General features: G+C 54.8%; 19 non-coding genes across 19 annotated transcripts; all 19 read right to left on the reverse strand.

Annotated features, from left to right (window-relative positions):
• Positions 1–363: 363 nt before the first annotated feature.
• LOC126125497 (5S ribosomal RNA) lies at positions 364–482 on the reverse strand. Its single transcript, XR_007526535.1, has one exon. It is a non-coding gene; the product is annotated as a 5S ribosomal RNA (ribosomal RNA).
• Positions 483–1,328: 846 nt separating this feature from the next.
• Positions 1,329–1,447, reverse strand: LOC126125558 (5S ribosomal RNA). The gene has a single exon (XR_007526590.1). It is a non-coding gene; the product is annotated as a 5S ribosomal RNA (ribosomal RNA).
• Positions 1,448–2,293: 846 nt separating this feature from the next.
• On the reverse strand, positions 2,294–2,412 carry LOC126125560 (5S ribosomal RNA). Its single transcript, XR_007526592.1, has one exon. It is a non-coding gene; the product is annotated as a 5S ribosomal RNA (ribosomal RNA).
• An 851-nt stretch (positions 2,413–3,263) lies between these two features.
• On the reverse strand, positions 3,264–3,382 carry LOC126125561 (5S ribosomal RNA). The gene has a single exon (XR_007526593.1). It is a non-coding gene; the product is annotated as a 5S ribosomal RNA (ribosomal RNA).
• An 852-nt stretch (positions 3,383–4,234) lies between these two features.
• LOC126125562 (5S ribosomal RNA) lies at positions 4,235–4,353 on the reverse strand. Its single transcript, XR_007526594.1, has one exon. It is a non-coding gene; the product is annotated as a 5S ribosomal RNA (ribosomal RNA).
• An 846-nt stretch (positions 4,354–5,199) lies between these two features.
• On the reverse strand, positions 5,200–5,318 carry LOC126125563 (5S ribosomal RNA). The gene has a single exon (XR_007526595.1). It is a non-coding gene; the product is annotated as a 5S ribosomal RNA (ribosomal RNA).
• An 850-nt stretch (positions 5,319–6,168) lies between these two features.
• Positions 6,169–6,287, reverse strand: LOC126125564 (5S ribosomal RNA). Its single transcript, XR_007526596.1, has one exon. It is a non-coding gene; the product is annotated as a 5S ribosomal RNA (ribosomal RNA).
• Positions 6,288–7,139: 852 nt separating this feature from the next.
• LOC126125416 (5S ribosomal RNA) lies at positions 7,140–7,258 on the reverse strand. The gene has a single exon (XR_007526462.1). It is a non-coding gene; the product is annotated as a 5S ribosomal RNA (ribosomal RNA).
• An 850-nt stretch (positions 7,259–8,108) lies between these two features.
• On the reverse strand, positions 8,109–8,227 carry LOC126125512 (5S ribosomal RNA). Its single transcript, XR_007526548.1, has one exon. It is a non-coding gene; the product is annotated as a 5S ribosomal RNA (ribosomal RNA).
• An 846-nt stretch (positions 8,228–9,073) lies between these two features.
• On the reverse strand, positions 9,074–9,192 carry LOC126125490 (5S ribosomal RNA). The gene has a single exon (XR_007526528.1). It is a non-coding gene; the product is annotated as a 5S ribosomal RNA (ribosomal RNA).
• An 850-nt stretch (positions 9,193–10,042) lies between these two features.
• Positions 10,043–10,161, reverse strand: LOC126125417 (5S ribosomal RNA). The gene has a single exon (XR_007526463.1). It is a non-coding gene; the product is annotated as a 5S ribosomal RNA (ribosomal RNA).
• An 852-nt stretch (positions 10,162–11,013) lies between these two features.
• On the reverse strand, positions 11,014–11,132 carry LOC126125418 (5S ribosomal RNA). The gene has a single exon (XR_007526464.1). It is a non-coding gene; the product is annotated as a 5S ribosomal RNA (ribosomal RNA).
• Positions 11,133–11,978: 846 nt separating this feature from the next.
• LOC126125419 (5S ribosomal RNA) lies at positions 11,979–12,097 on the reverse strand. The gene has a single exon (XR_007526465.1). It is a non-coding gene; the product is annotated as a 5S ribosomal RNA (ribosomal RNA).
• An 852-nt stretch (positions 12,098–12,949) lies between these two features.
• LOC126125420 (5S ribosomal RNA) lies at positions 12,950–13,068 on the reverse strand. The gene has a single exon (XR_007526466.1). It is a non-coding gene; the product is annotated as a 5S ribosomal RNA (ribosomal RNA).
• Positions 13,069–13,920: 852 nt separating this feature from the next.
• On the reverse strand, positions 13,921–14,039 carry LOC126125423 (5S ribosomal RNA). The gene has a single exon (XR_007526468.1). It is a non-coding gene; the product is annotated as a 5S ribosomal RNA (ribosomal RNA).
• Positions 14,040–14,891: 852 nt separating this feature from the next.
• On the reverse strand, positions 14,892–15,010 carry LOC126125424 (5S ribosomal RNA). Its single transcript, XR_007526469.1, has one exon. It is a non-coding gene; the product is annotated as a 5S ribosomal RNA (ribosomal RNA).
• An 842-nt stretch (positions 15,011–15,852) lies between these two features.
• Positions 15,853–15,971, reverse strand: LOC126125462 (5S ribosomal RNA). The gene has a single exon (XR_007526504.1). It is a non-coding gene; the product is annotated as a 5S ribosomal RNA (ribosomal RNA).
• Positions 15,972–16,821: 850 nt separating this feature from the next.
• LOC126125513 (5S ribosomal RNA) lies at positions 16,822–16,940 on the reverse strand. Its single transcript, XR_007526549.1, has one exon. It is a non-coding gene; the product is annotated as a 5S ribosomal RNA (ribosomal RNA).
• Positions 16,941–17,787: 847 nt separating this feature from the next.
• Positions 17,788–17,906, reverse strand: LOC126125425 (5S ribosomal RNA). The gene has a single exon (XR_007526470.1). It is a non-coding gene; the product is annotated as a 5S ribosomal RNA (ribosomal RNA).
• Between the last annotated feature and the right edge of the window lie 166 nt (positions 17,907–18,072).

The following is an 18,072-nucleotide window of genomic DNA, read 5'->3' on the forward strand; positions in this document are numbered from 1 at the left end:
TCGGGTCGTGGTCCATATGACAGCGCAAGCACGACAAACGTCTGCGGGACGAGACGAGACGAGACGAGACGAGACGACTAAGGAATAAATTCGTGGTTACAAATCAAATTTGGAACTCTACACTCCTACACAACAATAGGCGGTGACGTATTTCAGAAATCACCTGCCGATTCGTACTGTTTTGTCGTTTTCAAAGTCTTCTTGGCAAACTTGGTTAGCACATTCTCCCTCAAACTGAGTTAATTACTGCATTTTCGTACCATTACAGTAGTTTAAAAGGCTTAAAGAAGCATCTTTGTCACAACAGAAAGGTAGTTTGAAAATTGGGGTGGCGACATAACAAAAAAAAAAAAACAGGAAGGGAGCCAGCAGCACCTGGGTTTCCCAGGCGGTCACCCATCCAAGTACTAGCCGGGCCCGATGATGCTTAACTTCGGTGATCGGACGAGAACCGGTGTATTCATCATGGTATGGCCGTTGACGCTCATCTAATGTAGGAGCACGGCAGAATTCGCGTTCGGCTTTTCTCCCAACACACAAAATGTTAGTTTTCGGCCGCATTTGACGAAAGCGCTTCCTTCCGCAACCGCCAGTTCCTCGAGGACGGCGCGGGGAGGCACGCCCGGCGTCCCAGCAGAGTGACGGCCGAATTGGCGGGCGCACCGCCGCGTGTGTTAGACGCACTGGTGCTCGTTGCACCCCCTGTCATTCGCTGGGCGCGTGCAGCCTTCGACACTAGCGGAGGACGCATCTTGTCCCTGGTGTTCAGCGGAGGGCCTGTGCGGGGTGTGGCAGTGTCGTGCTGGAGGGCCCACTGGTAGCGATGTGGGCTTCCTCGCCTCGCCACGCCTCGCCTCGCCTCGCCTCACACCAGGTGTCTGCGTAGTTTGCAGTGCATTCGCACCATTCCTATCCCTGTCCCTGTCCCCGTCCCGACTTGTCCCGACTTTGCTCGACTGCCGCTCGCTGCCGCTCGGGTCGTGGTCCATATGACAGCGCAAGCACGACAAACGTCTGCGGGACGAGACGAGACGAGACGAGACGACTAAGGAATAAGTTCGTGGTTACAAATCAAATTTGGAACTCAACACACCTACACAACAATAGGCGGTGACGTATTTCAGAAATCACCTGCCGATTCGTAGTGTTTTGTCGTTTTCAAAGTCTTCTTGGCAAACTTGGTTAGCACATTCTCCCTCAAACTGAGTTAATTACTGCATTTTCGTTCCATTACAGTAGTTTAAAAGGCTTAAGGAAGCATCTTTGTCACAACAGAAAGGTAGTTTGAAAATTGGGCTGGCGACATAACAAAAAAAAAACAGTAAGGGAGCCAACAGCACCCGGGTTTCCCAGGCGGTCACCCATCCAAGTACTAGCCGGGCCCGATGATGCTTAACTTCGGTGATCGGACGAGAACCGGTGTATTCATCATGGTATGGCCGTTGGCGCTCATCTAATGTAGGAGCACGGCAGAATTCGCGTTCGGCTTTTCTCCCAACACACAAAATGTTAGTTTTCGGCCGCATTTGACGAAAGCGCTTCCTTCCGCAACCGCCAGTTCCTCGAGGACGGCGCGGGGAGGCACGCCCGGCGTCCCAGCAGAGTGACGGCCGAATTGGCGGGCGCACCGCCGCGTGTGTGAGACGCACTGGTGCTCGTTGCACCCCCTGTCATTCGCTGGGCGCGTGCAGCCTTCGACACTAGCGGAGGACGCATCTTGTCCCTGGTGTTCAGCGGAGGGCCTGTGCGGGGTGTGGCAGTGTCGTGCTGGAGGGCCCACTGGTAGCGATGTGGGCTTCCTCGCCTCGCCACGCCTCGCCTCGCCTCGCCTCACACCAGGTGTCTGCGTAGTTTGCAGTGCATTCGCACCATTCCTATCCCTGTCCCTGTCCCCGTCCCGACTTGTCCCGACTTTGCTCGACTGCCGCTCGCTGCCGCTCGGGTCGTGGTCCATATGACAGCGCAAGCACGACAAACGTCTGCGGGACGAGACGAGACGAGACGAGACGACTAAGGAATAAGTTCGTGGTTACAAATCAAATTTGGAACTCAACACACCTACACAACAATAGGCGGTGACGTATTTCAGAAATCACCTGCCGATTCGTAGTGTTTTGTCGTTTTCAAAGTCTTCTTGGCAAACTTGGTTAGCACATTCTCCCTCAAACTGAGTTAATTACTGCATTTTCGTTCCATTACAGTAGTTTAAAAGGCTTAAGGAAGCATCTTTGTCACAACAGAAAGGTAGTTTGAAAATTGGGCTGGTGACATAACAAAAAAAAAACAGTAAGGGAGCCAACAGCACCCGGGTTTCCCAGGCGGTCACCCATCCAAGTACTAGCCGGGCCCGATGATGCTTAACTTCGGTGATCGGACGAGAACCGGTGTATTCATCATGGTATGGCCGTTGGCGCTCATCTAATGTAGGAGCACGGCAGAATTCGCGTTCGGCTTTTCTCCCAACACACAAAATTTTAGTTTTCGGCCGCATTTGACGAAAGCGCTTCCTTCCGCAACCGCCAGTTCCTCGAGGACGGCGCGGGGAGGCACGCCCGGCGTCCCAGCAGAGTGACGGCCGAATTGGCGGGCGCACCGCCGTGTGTGTGAGACGCACTGGTGCTCGTTGCACCCCCTGTCATTCGCTGGGCGCGTGCAGCCTTCGACACTAGCGGAGGACGCATCTTGTCCCTGGTGTTCAGCGGAGGGCCTGTGCGGGGTGTGGCAGTGTCGTGCTGGAGGGCCCACTGGTAGCGATGTGGGCTTCCTCGCCTCGCCACGCCTCGCCTCGCCTCGCCTCACACCAGGTGTCTGCGTAGTTTGCAGTGCATTCGCACCATTCCTATCCCTGTCCCTGTCCCCGTCCCGACTTGTCCCGACTTTGCTCGACTGCCGCTCGCTGCCGCTCGGGTCGTGGTCCATATGACAGCGCAAGCACGACAAACGTCTGCGGGACGAGACGAGACGAGACGAGACGACTAAGGAATAAGTTCGTGGTTACAAATCAAATTTGGAACTCAACACACCTACACAACAATAGGCGGTGACGTATTTCAGAAATCACCTGCCGATTCGTAGTGTTTTGTCGTTTTCAAAGTCTTCTTGGCAAACTTGGTTAGCACATTCTCCCTCAAACTGAGTTAATTACTGCATTTTCGTTCCATTACAGTAGTTTAAAAGGCTTAAGGAAGCATCTTTGTCACAACAGAAAGGTAGTTTGAAAATTGGGCTGGCGGCATAACAAAAAAAAAAAAAAACAGTAAGGGAGCCAACAGCACCCGGGTTTCCCAGGCGGTCACCCATCCAAGTACTAGCCGGGCCCGATGATGCTTAACTTCGGTGATCGGACGAGAACCGGTGTATTCATCATGGTATGGCCGTTGGCGCTCATCTAATGTAGGAGCACGGCAGAATTCGCGTTCGGCTTTTCTCCCAACACACAAAATGTTAGTTTTCGGCCGCATTTGACGAAAGCGCTTCCTTCCGCAACCGCCAGTTCCTCGAGGACGGCGCGGGGAGGCACGCCCGGCGTCCCAGCAGAGTGACGGCCGAATTGGCGGGCGCACCGCCGCGTGTGTGAGACGCACTGCTGCTCGTTGCACCCCCTGTCATTCGCTGGGCGCGTGCAGCCTTCGACACTAGCGGAGGACGCATCTTGTCCCTGGTGTTCAGCGGAGGGCCTGTGCGGGGTGTGGCAGTGTCGTGCTGGAGGGCCCACTGGTAGCGATGTGGGCTTCCTCGCCTCGCCACGCCTCGCCTCGCCTCGCCTCACACCAGGTGTCTGCGTAGTTTGCAGTGCATTCGCACCATTCCTATCCCTGTCCCTGTCCCCGTCCCGACTTGTCCCGACTTTGCTCGACTGCCGCTCGCTGCCGCTCGGGTCGTGGTCCATATGACAGCGCAAGCACGACAAACGTCTGCGGGACGAGACGAGACGAGACGAGACGACTAAGGAATAAGTTCGTGGTTACAAATCAAATTTGGAACTCAACACACCTACACAACAATAGGCGGTGACGTATTTCAGAAATCACCTGCCGATTCGTAGTGTTTTGTCGTTTTCAAAGTCTTCTTGGCAAACTTGGTTAGCACATTCTCCCTCAAACTGAGTTAATTACTGCATTTTCGTTCCATTACAGTAGTTTAAAAGGCTTAAGGAAGCATCTTTGTCACAACAGAAAGGTAGTTTGAAAATTGGGCTGGCGACATAACAAAAAAAAAAAAAAAACAGGAAGGGAGCCAACAGCACCCGGGTTTCCCAGGCGGTCACCCATCCAAGTACTAGCCGGGCCCGATGATGCTTAACTTCGGTGATCGGACGAGAACCGGTGTATTCATCATGGTATGGCCGTTGGCGCTCATCTAATGTAGGAGCACGGCAGAATTCGCGTTCGGCTTTTCTCCCAACACACAAAATGTTAGTTTTCGGCCGCATTTGACGAAAGCGCTTCCTTCCGCAACCGCCAGTTCCTCGAGGACGGCGCGGGGAGGCACGCCCGGCGTCCCAGCAGAGTGACGGCCGAATTGGCGGGCGCACCGCCGCGTGTGTGAGACGCACTGCTGCTCGTTGCACCCCCTGTCATTCGCTGGGCGCGTGCAGCCTTCGACACTAGCGGAGGACGCATCTTGTCCCTGGTGTTCAGCGGAGGGCCTGTGCGGGGTGTGGCAGTGTCGTGCTGGAGGGCCCACTGGTAGCGATGTGGGCTTCCTCGCCTCGCCACGCCTCGCCTCGCCTCGCCTCACACCAGGTGTCTGCGTAGTTTGCAGTGCATTCGCACCATTCCTATCCCTGTCCCTGTCCCCGTCCCGACTTGTCCCGACTTTGCTCGACTGCCGCTCGCTGCCGCTCGGGTCGTGGTCCATATGACAGCGCAAGCACGACAAACGTCTGCGGGACGAGACGAGACGAGACGAGACGACTAAGGAATAAGTTCGTGGTTACAAATCAAATTTGGAACTCAACACACCTACACAACAATAGGCGGTGACGTATTTCAGAAATCACCTGCCGATTCGTAGTGTTTTGTCGTTTTCAAAGTCTTCTTGGCAAACTTGGTTAGCACATTCTCCCTCAAACTGAGTTAATTACTGCATTTTCGTTCCATTACAGTAGTTTAAAAGGCTTAAGGAAGCATCTTTGTCACAACAGAAAGGTAGTTTGAAAATTGGGCTGGTGACATAACAAAAAAAAAACAGTAAGGGAGCCAACAGCACCCGGGTTTCCCAGGCGGTCACCCATCCAAGTACTAGCCGGGCCCGATGATGCTTAACTTCGGTGATCGGACGAGAACCGGTGTATTCATCATGGTATGGCCGTTGGCGCTCATCTAATGTAGGAGCACGGCAGAATTCGCGTTCGGCTTTTCTCCCAACACACAAAATTTTAGTTTTCGGCCGCATTTGACGAAAGCGCTTCCTTCCGCAACCGCCAGTTCCTCGAGGACGGCGCGGGGAGGCACGCCCGGCGTCCCAGAAGAGTGACGGCCGAATTGGCGGGCGCACCGCCGTGTGTGTGAGACGCACTGGTGCTCGTTGCACCCCCTGTCATTCGCTGGGCGCGTGCAGCCTTCGACACTAGCGGAGGACGCATCTTGTCCCTGGTGTTCAGCGGAGGGCCTGTGCGGGGTGTGGCAGTGTCGTGCTGGAGGGCCCACTGGTAGCGATGTGGGCTTCCTCGCCTCGCCACGCCTCGCCTCGCCTCGCCTCACACCAGGTGTCTGCGTAGTTTGCAGTGCATTCGCACCATTCCTATCCCTGTCCCTGTCCCCGTCCCGACTTGTCCCGACTTTGCTCGACTGCCGCTCGCTGCCGCTCGGGTCGTGGTCCATATGACAGCGCAAGCACGACAAACGTCTGCGGGACGAGACGAGACGAGACGAGACGACTAAGGAATAAGTTCGTGGTTACAAATCAAATTTGGAACTCAACACACCTACACAACAATAGGCGGTGACGTATTTCAGAAATCACCTGCCGATTCGTAGTGTTTTGTCGTTTTCAAAGTCTTCTTGGCAAACTTGGTTAGCACATTCTCCCTCAAACTGAGTTAATTACTGCATTTTCGTTCCATTACAGTAGTTTAAAAGGCTTAAGGAAGCATCTTTGTCACAACAGAAAGGTAGTTTGAAAATTGGGCTGGCGGCATAACAAAAAAAAAAAAAACAGTAAGGGAGCCAACAGCACCCGGGTTTCCCAGGCGGTCACCCATCCAAGTACTAGCCGGGCCCGATGATGCTTAACTTCGGTGATCGGACGAGAACCGGTGTATTCATCATGGTATGGCCGTTGGCGCTCATCTAATGTAGGAGCACGGCAGAATTCGCGTTCGGCTTTTCTCCCAACACACAAAATGTTAGTTTTCGGCCGCATTTGACGAAAGCGCTTCCTTCCGCAACCGCCAGTTCCTCGAGGACGGCGCGGGGAGGCACGCCCGGCGTCCCAGCAGAGTGACGGCCGAATTGGCGGGCGCACCGCCGCGTGTGTGAGACGCACTGCTGCTCGTTGCACCCCCTGTCATTCGCTGGGCGCGTGCAGCCTTCGACACTAGCGGAGGACGCATCTTGTCCCTGGTGTTCAGCGGAGGGCCTGTGCGGGGTGTGGCAGTGTCGTGCTGGAGGGCCCACTGGTAGCGATGTGGGCTTCCTCGCCTCGCCACGCCTCGCCTCGCCTCGCCTCACACCAGGTGTCTGCGTAGTTTGCAGTGCATTCGCACCATTCCTATCCCTGTCCCTGTCCCCGTCCCGACTTGTCCCGACTTTGCTCGACTGCCGCTCGCTGCCGCTCGGGTCGTGGTCCATATGACAGCGCAAGCACGACAAACGTCTGCGGGACGAGACGAGACGAGACGAGACGACTAAGGAATAAGTTCGTGGTTACAAATCAAATTTGGAACTCAACACACCTACACAACAATAGGCGGTGACGTATTTCAGAAATCACCTGCCGATTCGTAGTGTTTTGTCGTTTTCAAAGTCTTCTTGGCAAACTTGGTTAGCACATTCTCCCTCAAACTGAGTTAATTACTGCATTTTCGTTCCATTACAGTAGTTTAAAAGGCTTAAGGAAGCATCTTTGTCACAACAGAAAGGTAGTTTGAAAATTGGGCTGGCGACATAACAAAAAAAAAAAAAAAACAGGAAGGGAGCCAACAGCACCCGGGTTTCCCAGGCGGTCACCCATCCAAGTACTAGCCGGGCCCGATGATGCTTAACTTCGGTGATCGGACGAGAACCGGTGTATTCATCATGGTATGGCCGTTGGCGCTCATCTAATGTAGGAGCACGGCAGAATTCGCGTTCGGCTTTTCTCCCAACACACAAAATGTTAGTTTTCGGCCGCATTTGACGAAAGCGCTTCCTTCCGCAACCGCCAGTTCCTCGAGGACGGCGCGGGGAGGCACGCCCGGCGTCCCAGCAGAGTGACGGCCGAATTGGCGGGCGCACCGCCGCGTGTGTGAGACGCACTGCTGCTCGTTGCACCCCCTGTCATTCGCTGGGCGCGTGCAGCCTTCGACACTAGCGGAGGACGCATCTTGTCCCTGGTGTTCAGCGGAGGGCCTGTGCGGGGTGTGGCAGTGTCGTGCTGGAGGGCCCACTGGTAGCGATGTGGGCTTCCTCGCCTCGCCACGCCTCGCCTCGCCTCGCCTCACACCAGGTGTCTGCGTAGTTTGCAGTGCATTCGCACCATTCCTATCCCTGTCCCTGTCCCCGTCCCGACTTGTCCCGACTTTGCTCGACTGCCGCTCGCTGCCGCTCGGGTCGTGGTCCATATGACAGCGCAAGCACGACAAACGTCTGCGGGACGAGACGAGACGAGACGAGACGACTAAGGAATAAGTTCGTGGTTACAAATCAAATTTGGAACTCAACACACCTACACAACAATAGGCGGTGACGTATTTCAGAAATCACCTGCCGATTCGTACTGTTTTGTCGTTTTCAAAGTCTTCTTGGCAAACTTGGTTAGCACATTCTCCCTCAAACTGAGTTAATTACTGCATTTTCGTACCATTACAGTACTTTAAAGGCTTAAAGAAGCATCTTTGTCACAACAGAAAGGTAGTTTGAAAATTGGGGTGGCGACATAACAAAAAAAAAAAAAAACAGGAAGGGAGCCAGCAGCACCCGGGTTTCCCAGGCGGTCACCCATCCAAGTACTAGCCGGGCCCGATGATGCTTAACTTCGGTGATCGGACGAGAACCGGTGTATTCATCATGGTATGGCCGTTGACGCTCATCTAATGTAGGAGCACGGCAGAATTCGCGTTCGGCTTTTCTCCCAACACACAAAATGTTAGTTTTCGGCCGCATTTGACGAAAGCGCTTCCTTCCGCAACCGCCAGTTCCTCGAGGACGGCGCGGGGAGGCACGCCCGGCGTCCCAGCAGAGTGACGGCCGAATTGGCGGGCGCACCGCCGCGTGTGTGAGACGCACTGCTGCTCGTTGCACCCCCTGTCATTCGCTGGGCGCGTGCAGCCTTCGACACTAGCGGAGGACGCATCTTGTCCCTGGTGTTCAGCGGAGGGCCTGTGCGGGGTGTGGCAGTGTCGTGCTGGAGGGCCCACTGGTAGCGATGTGGGCTTCCTCGCCTCGCCACGCCTCGCCTCGCCTCGCCTCACACCAGGTGTCTGCGTAGTTTGCAGTGCATTCGCACCATTCCTATCCCTGTCCCTGTCCCCGTCCCGACTTGTCCCGACTTTGCTCGACTGCCGCTCGCTGCCGCTCGGGTCGTGGTCCATATGGCAGCGCAAGCACGACAAACGTCTGCGGGACGAGACGAGACGAGACGAGACGACTAAGGAATAAGTTCGTGGTTACAAATCAAATTTGGAACTCAACACACCTACACAACAATAGGCGGTGACGTATTTCAGAAATCACCTGCCGATTCGTAGTGTTTTGTCGTTTTCAAAGTCTTCTTGGCAAACTTGGTTAGCACATTCTCCCTCAAACTGAGTTAATTACTGCATTTTCGTTCCATTACAGTAGTTTAAAAGGCTTAAGGAAGCATCTTTGTCACAACAGAAAGGTAGTTTGAAAATTGGGCTGGTGACATAACAAAAAAAAAACAGTAAGGGAGCCAACAGCACCCGGGTTTCCCAGGCGGTCACCCATCCAAGTACTAGCCGGGCCCGATGATGCTTAACATCGGTGATCGGACGAGAACCGGTGTATTCATCATGGTATGGCCGTTGGCGCTCATCTAATGTAGGAGCACGGCAGAATTCGCGTTCGGCTTTTCTCCCAACACACAAAATTTTAGTTTTCGGCCGCATTTGACGAAAGCGCTTCCTTCCGCAACCGCCAGTTCCTCGAGGACGGCGCGGGGAGGCACGCCCGGCGTCCCAGAAGAGTGACGGCCGAATTGGCGGGCGCACCGCCGTGTGTGTGAGACGCACTGGTGCTCGTTGCACCCCCTGTCATTCGCTGGGCGCGTGCAGCCTTCGACACTAGCGGAGGACGCATCTTGTCCCTGGTGTTCAGCGGAGGGCCTGTGCGGGGTGTGGCAGTGTCGTGCTGGAGGGCCCACTGGTAGCGATGTGGGCTTCCTCGCCTCGCCACGCCTCGCCTCGCCTCGCCTCACACCAGGTGTCTGCGTAGTTTGCAGTGCATTCGCACCATTCCTATCCCTGTCCCTGTCCCCGTCCCGACTTGTCCCGACTTTGCTCGACTGCCGCTCGCTGCCGCTCGGGTCGTGGTCCATATGACAGCGCAAGCACGACAAACGTCTGCGGGACGAGACGAGACGAGACGAGACGACTAAGGAATAAGTTCGTGGTTACAAATCAAATTTGGAACTCAACACACCTACACAACAATAGGCGGTGACGTATTTCAGAAATCACCTGCCGATTCGTAGTGTTTTGTCGTTTTCAAAGTCTTCTTGGCAAACTTGGTTAGCACATTCTCCCTCAAACTGAGTTAATTACTGCATTTTCGTTCCATTACAGTAGTTTAAAAGGCTTAAGGAAGCATCTTTGTCACAACAGAAAGGTAGTTTGAAAATTGGGCTGGCGGCATAACAAAAAAAAAAAAAACAGTAAGGGAGCCAACAGCACCCGGGTTTCCCAGGCGGTCACCCATCCAAGTACTAGCCGGGCCCGATGATGCTTAACTTCGGTGATCGGACGAGAACCGGTGTATTCATCATGGTATGGCCGTTGGCGCTCATCTAATGTAGGAGCACGGCAGAATTCGCGTTCGGCTTTTCTCCCAACACACAAAATGTTAGTTTTCGGCCGCATTTGACGAAAGCGCTTCCTTCCGCAACCGCCAGTTCCTCGAGGACGGCGCGGGGAGGCACGCCCGGCGTCCCAGCAGAGTGACGGCTGAATTGGCGGGCGCACCGCCGCGTGTGTGAGACGCACTGCTGCTCGTTGCACCCCCTGTCATTCGCTGGGCGCGTGCAGCCTTCGACACTAGCGGAGGACGCATCTTGTCCCTGGTGTTCAGCGGAGGGCCTGTGCGGGGTGTGGCAGTGTCGTGCTGGAGGGCCCACTGGTAGCGATGTGGGCTTCCTCGCCTCGCCACGCCTCGCCTCGCCTCGCCTCACACCAGGTGTCTGCGTAGTTTGCAGTGCATTCGCACCATTCCTATCCCTGTCCCTGTCCCCGTCCCGACTTGTCCCGACTTTGCTCGACTGCCGCTCGCTGCCGCTCGGGTCGTGGTCCATATGACAGCGCAAGCACGACAAACGTCTGCGGGACGAGACGAGACGAGACGAGACGACTAAGGAATAAGTTCGTGGTTACAAATCAAATTTGGAACTCAACACACCTACACAACAATAGGCGGTGACGTATTTCAGAAATCACCTGCCGATTCGTAGTGTTTTGTCGTTTTCAAAGTCTTCTTGGCAAACTTGGTTAGCACATTCTCCCTCAAACTGAGTTAATTACTGCATTTTCGTTCCATTACAGTAGTTTAAAAGGCTTAAGGAAGCATCTTTGTCACAACAGAAAGGTAGTTTGAAAATTGGGCTGGCGACATAACAAAAAAAAAAAAAAAACAGGAAGGGAGCCAACAGCACCCGGGTTTCCCAGGCGGTCACCCATCCAAGTACTAGCCGGGCCCGATGATGCTTAACTTCGGTGATCGGACGAGAACCGGTGTATTCATCATGGTATGGCCGTTGGCGCTCATCTAATGTAGGAGCACGGCAGAATTCGCGTTCGGCTTTTCTCCCAACACACAAAATGTTAGTTTTCGGCCGCATTTGACGAAAGCGCTTCCTTCCGCAACCGCCAGTTCCTCGAGGACGGCGCGGGGAGGCACGCCCGGCGTCCCAGCAGAGTGACGGCCGAATTGGCGGGCGCACCGCCGCGTGTGTGAGACGCACTGCTGCTCGTTGCACCCCCTGTCATTCGCTGGGCGCGTGCAGCCTTCGACACTAGCGGAGGACGCATCTTGTCCCTGGTGTTCAGCGGAGGGCCTGTGCGGGGTGTGGCAGTGTCGTGCTGGAGGGCCCACTGGTAGCGATGTGGGCTTCCTCGCCTCGCCACGCCTCGCCTCGCCTCGCCTCACACCAGGTGTCTGCGTAGTTTGCAGTGCATTCGCACCATTCCTATCCCTGTCCCTGTCCCCGTCCCGACTTGTCCCGACTTTGCTCGACTGCCGCTCGCTGCCGCTCGGGTCGTGGTCCATATGACAGCGCAAGCACGACAAACGTCTGCGGGACGAGACGAGACGAGACGAGACGACTAAGGAATAAGTTCGTGGTTACAAATCAAATTTGGAACTCAACACACCTACACAACAATAGGCGGTGACGTATTTCAGAAATCACCTGCCGATTCGTAGTGTTTTGTCGTTTTCAAAGTCTTCTTGGCAAACTTGGTTAGCACATTCTCCCTCAAACTGAGTTAATTACTGCATTTTCGTTCCATTACAGTAGTTTAAAAGGCTTAAGGAAGCATCTTTGTCACAACAGAAAGGTAGTTTGAAAATTGGGCTGGTGACATAACAAAAAAAAAACAGTAAGGGAGCCAACAGCACCCGGGTTTCCCAGGCGGTCACCCATCCAAGTACTAGCCGGGCCCGATGATGCTTAACTTCGGTGATCGGACGAGAACCGGTGTATTCATCATGGTATGGCCGTTGGCGCTCATCTAATGTAGGAGCACGGCAGAATTCGCGTTCGGCTTTTCTCCCAACACACAAAATTTTAGTTTTCGGCCGCATTTGACGAAAGCGCTTCCTTCCGCAACCGCCAGTTCCTCGAGGACGGCGCGGGGAGGCACGCCCGGCGTCCCAGAAGAGTGACGGCCGAATTGGCGGGCGCACCGCCGTGTGTGTGAGACGCACTGGTGCTCGTTGCACCCCCTGTCATTCGCTGGGCGCGTGCAGCCTTCGACACTAGCGGAGGACGCATCTTGTCCCTGGTGTTCAGCGGAGGGCCTGTGCGGGGTGTGGCAGTGTCGTGCTGGAGGGCCCACTGGTAGCGATGTGGGCTTCCTCGCCTCGCCACGCCTCGCCTCGCCTCGCCTCACACCAGGTGTCTGCGTAGTTTGCAGTGCATTCGCACCATTCCTATCCCTGTCCCTGTCCCCGTCCCGACTTGTCCCGACTTTGCTCGACTGCCGCTCGCTGCCGCTCGGGTCGTGGTCCATATGACAGCGCAAGCACGACAAACGTCTGCGGGACGAGACGAGACGAGACGAGACGACTAAGGAATAAGTTCGTGGTTACAAATCAAATTTGGAACTCAACACACCTACACAACAATAGGCGGTGACGTATTTCAGAAATCACCTGCCGATTCGTAGTGTTTTGTCGTTTTCAAAGTCTTCTTGGCAAACTTGGTTAGCACATTCTCCCTCAAACTGAGTTAATTACTGCATTTTCGTTCCATTACAGTAGTTTAAAAGGCTTAAGGAAGCATCTTTGTCACAACAGAAAGGTAGTTTGAAAATTGGGCTGGCGGCATAACAAAAAAAAAAAAAAAACAGTAAGGGAGCCAACAGCACCCGGGTTTCCCAGGCGGTCACCCATCCAAGTACTAGCCGGGCCCGATGATGCTTAACTTCGGTGATCGGACGAGAACCGGTGTATTCATCATGGTATGGCCGTTGGCGCTCATCTAATGTAGGAGCACGGCAGAATTCGCGTTCGGCTTTTCTCCCAACACACAAAATTTTAGTTTTCGGCCGCATTTGACGAAAGCGCTTCCTTCCGCAACCGCCAGTTCCTCGAGGACGGCGCGGGGAGGCACGCCCGGCGTCCCAGCAGAGTGACGGCCGAATTGGCGGGCGCACCGCCGCGTGTGTGAGACGCACTGCTGCTCGTTGCACCCCCTGTCATTCGCTGGGCGCGTGCAGCCTTCGACACTAGCGGAGGACGCATCTTGTCCCTGGTGTTCAGCGGAGGGCCTGTGCGGGGTGTGGCAGTGTCGTGCTGGAGGGCCCACTGGTAGCGATGTGGGCTTCCTCGCCTCGCCACGCCTCGCCTCGCCTCGCCTCACACCAGGTGTCTGCGTAGTTTGCAGTGCATTCGCACCATTCCTATCCCTGTCCCTGTCCCCGTCCCGACTTGTCCCGACTTTGCTCGACTGCCGCTCGCTGCCGCTCGGGTCGTGGTCCATATGACAGCGCAAGCACGACAAACGTCTGCGGGACGAGACGAGACGAGACGAGACGACTAAGGAATAAGTTCGTGGTTACAAATCAAATTTGGAACTCAACACACCTACACAACAATAGGCGGTGACGTATTTCAGAAATCACCTGCCGATTCGTAGTGTTTTGTCGTTTTCAAAGTCTTCTTGGCAAACTTGGTTAGCACATTCTCCCTCAAACTGAGTTAATTACTGCATTTTCGTTCCATTACAGTAGTTTAAAAGGCTTAAGGAAGCATCTTTGTCACAACAGAAAGGTAGTTTGAAAATTGGGCTGGCGACATAACAAAAAAAAAAAAAAAACAGGAAGGGAGCCAACAGCACCCGGGTTTCCCAGGCGGTCACCCATCCAAGTACTAGCCGGGCCCGATGATGCTTAACTTCGGTGATCGGACGAGAACCGGTGTATTCATCATGGTATGGCCGTTGGCGCTCATCTAATGTAGGAGCACGGCAGAATTCGCGTTCGGCTTTTCTCCCAACACACAAAATGTTAGTTTTCGGCCGCATTTGACGAAAGCGCTTCCTTCCGCAACCGCCAGTTCCTCGAGGACGGCGCGGGGAGGCACGCCCGGCGTCCCAGCAGAGTGACGGCCGAATTGGCGGGCGCACCGCCGCGTGTGTGAGACGCACTGCTGCTCGTTGCACCCCCTGTCATTCGCTGGGCGCGTGCAGCCTTCGACACTAGCGGAGGACGCATCTTGTCCCTGGTGTTCAGCGGAGGGCCTGTGCGGGGTGTGGCAGTGTCGTGCTGGAGGGCCCACTGGTAGCGATGTGGGCTTCCTCGCCTCGCCACGCCTCGCCTCGCCTCGCCTCACACCAGGTGTCTGCGTAGTTTGCAGTGCATTCGCACCATTCCTATCCCTGTCCCTGTCCCCGTCCCGACTTGTCCCGACTTTGCTCGACTGCCGCTCGCTGCCGCTCGGGTCGTGGTCCATATGACAGCGCAAGCACGACAAACGTCTGCGGGACGAGACGAGACGAGACGAGACGACTAAGGAATAAGTTCGTGGTTACAAATCAAATTTGGAACTCAACACACCTACACAACAATAGGCGGTGACGTATTTCAGAAATCACCTGCCGATTCGTAGTGTTTTGTCGTTTTCAAAGTCTTCTTGGCAAACTTGGTTAGCACATTCTCCCTCAAACTGAGTTAATTACTGCATTTTCGTTCCATTACAGTAGTTTAAAAGGCTTAAGGAAGCATCTTTGTCACAACAGAAAGGTAGTTTGAAAATTGGGCTGGCGACATAACAAAAAAAAAAAAAAAACAGGAAGGGAGCCAACAGCACCCGGGTTTCCCAGGCGGTCACCCATCCAAGTACTAGCCGGGCCCGATGATGCTTAACTTCGGTGATCGGACGAGAACCGGTGTATTCATCATGGTATGGCCGTTGGCGCTCATCTAATGTAGGAGCACGGCAGAATTCGCGTTCGGCTTTTCTCCCAACACACAAAATGTTAGTTTTCGGCCGCATTTGACGAAAGCGCTTCCTTCCGCAACCGCCAGTTCCTCGAGGACGGCGCGGGGAGGCACGCCCGGCGTCCCAGCAGAGTGACGGCCGAATTGGCGGGCGCACCGCCGCGTGTGTGAGACGCACTGCTGCTCGTTGCACCCCCTGTCATTCGCTGGGCGCGTGCAGCCTTCGACACTAGCGGAGGACGCATCTTGTCCCTGGTGTTCAGCGGAGGGCCTGTGCGGGGTGTGGCAGTGTCGTGCTGGAGGGCCCACTGGTAGCGATGTGGGCTTCCTCGCCTCGCCACGCCTCGCCTCGCCTCGCCTCACACCAGGTGTCTGCGTAGTTTGCAGTGCATTCGCACCATTCCTATCCCTGTCCCTGTCCCCGTCCCGACTTGTCCCGACTTTGCTCGACTGCCGCTCGCTGCCGCTCGGGTCGTGGTCCATATGACAGCGCAAGCACGACAAACGTCTGCGGGACGAGACGAGACGAGACGACTAAGGAATAAGTTCGTGGTTACAAATCAAATTTGGAACTCAACACACCTACACAACAATAGGCGGTGACGTATTTCAGAAATCACCTGCCGATTCGTAGTGTTTTGTCGTTTTCAAAGTCTTCTTGGCAAACTTGGTTAGCACATTCTCCCTCAAACTGAGTTAATTACTGCATTTTCGTTCCATTACAGTAGTTTAAAAGGCTTAAGGAAGCATCTTTGTCACAACAGAAAGGTAGTTTGAAAATTGGGCTGGCGACATAACAAAAAAAAAAACAGTAAGGGAGCCAACAGCACCCGGCTTTCCCAGGCGGTCACCCATCCAAGTACTAGCCGGGCCCGATGATGCTTAACTTCGGTGATCGGACGAGAACCGGTGTATTCATCATGGTATGGCCGTTGGCGCTCATCTAATGTAGGAGCACGGCAGAATTCGCGTTCGGCTTTTCTCCCAACACACAAAATGTTAGTTTTCGGCCGCATTTGACGAAAGCGCTTCCTTCCGCAACCGCCAGTTCCTCGAGGACGGCGCGGGGAGGCACGCCCGGCGTCCCAGCAGAGTGACGGCCGAATTGGCGGGCGCACCGCCGCGTGTGTGAGACGCACTGCTGCTCGTTGCACCCCCTGTCATTCGCTGGGCGCGTGCAGCCTTCGACACTAGCGGAGGACGCATCTTGTCCCTGGTGTTCAGCGGAGGGCCTGTGCGGGGTGTGGCAGTGTCGTGCTGGAGGGCCCACTGGTAGCGATGTGGGCTTCCTCGCCTCGCCACGCCTCGCCTCGCCTCGCCTCACACCAGGTGTCTGCGTAGTTTGCAGTGCATTCGCACCATTCCTATCCCTGTCCCTGTCCCCGTCCCGACTTGTCCCGACTTTGCTCGACTGCCGCTCGCTGCCGCTCGGGTCGTGGTCCATATGACAGCGCAAGCACGACAAACGTCTGCGGGACGAGACGAGACGAGACGAGACGACTAAGGAATAAGTTCGTGGTTACAAATCAAATTTGGAACTCAACACACCTACACAACAATAGGCGGTGACGTATTTCAGAAATCACCTGCCGATTCGTACTGTTTTGTCGTTTTCAAAGTCTTCTTGGCAAACTTGGTTAGCACATTCTCCCTCAAACTGAGTTAATTACTGCATTTTCGTACCATTACAGTACTTTAAAGGCTTAAAGAAGCATCTTTGTCACAACAGAAAGGTAGTTTGAAAATTGGGGTGGCGACATAACAAAAAAAAAAAAAAACAGGAAGGGAGCCAGCAGCACCCGGGTTTCCCAGGCGGTCACCCATCCAAGTACTAGCCGGGCCCGATGATGCTTAACTTCGGTGATCGGACGAGAACCGGTGTATTCATCATGGTATGGCCGTTGACGCTCATCTAATGTAGGAGCACGGCAGAATTCGCGTTCGGCTTTTCTCCCAACACACAAAATGTTAGTTTTCGGCCGCATTTGACGAAAGCGCTTCCTTCCGCAACCGCCAGTTCCTCGAGGACGGCGCGGGGAGGCACGCCCGGCGTCCCAGCAGAGTGACGGCCGAATTGGCGGGCGCACCGCCGCGTGTGTTAGACGCACTGCTGCTCGTTGCACCCCCTGTCATTCGCTGGGCGCGTGCAGCCTTCGACACTAGCGGAGGACGCATCTTGTCCCTGGTGTTCAGCGGAGGGCCTGTGCGGGGTGTGGCAGTGTCGTGCTGGAGGGCCCACTGGTAGCGATGTGGGCTTCCTCGCCTCGCCACGCCTCGCCTCGCCTCGCCTCACACCAGGTGTCTGCGTAGTTTGCAGTGCATTCGCACCATTACTATCCCTGTCCCTGTCCCCGTCCCGACTTGTCCCGACTTTGCTCGACTGCCGCTCGCTGCCGCTCGGGTCGTGGTCCATATGACAGCGCAAGCACGACAAACGTCTGCGGGACGAGACGAGACGAGACGAGACGACTAAGGAATAAGTTCGTGGTTACAAATCAAATTTGGAACTCAACACACCTACACAACAATAGGCGGTGACGTATTTCAGAAATCACCTGCCGATTCGTAGTGTTTTGTCGTTTTCAAAGTCTTCTTGGCAAACTTGGTTAGCACATTCTCCCTCAAACTGAGTTAATTACTGCATTTTCGTTCCATTACAGTAGTTTAAAAGGCTTAAGGAAGCATCTTTGTCACAACAGAAAGGTAGTTTGAAAATTGGGCTGGCGACATAACAAAAAAAAAAACAGTAAGGGAGCCAACAGCACCCGGGTTTCCCAGGCGGTCACCCATCCAAGTACTAGCCGGGCCCGATGATGCTTAACTTCGGTGATCGGACGAGAACCGGTGTATTCATCATGGTATGGCCGTTGGCGCTCATCTAATGTAGGAGCACGGCAGAATTCGCGTTCGGCTTTTCTCCCAACACACAAAATTTTAGTTTTCGGCCGCATTTGACGAAAGCGCTTCCTTCCGCAACCGCCAGTTCCTCGAGGACGGCGCGGGGAGGCACGCCCGGCGTCCCAGCAGAGTGACGGCCG

The sequence above is a fragment of the Schistocerca cancellata genome, unplaced genomic scaffold (assembly GCF_023864275.1).
Source record: "Schistocerca cancellata isolate TAMUIC-IGC-003103 unplaced genomic scaffold, iqSchCanc2.1 HiC_scaffold_435, whole genome shotgun sequence".
In the NCBI taxonomy this organism is placed as follows: domain Eukaryota; kingdom Metazoa; phylum Arthropoda; class Insecta; order Orthoptera; family Acrididae; genus Schistocerca; species Schistocerca cancellata.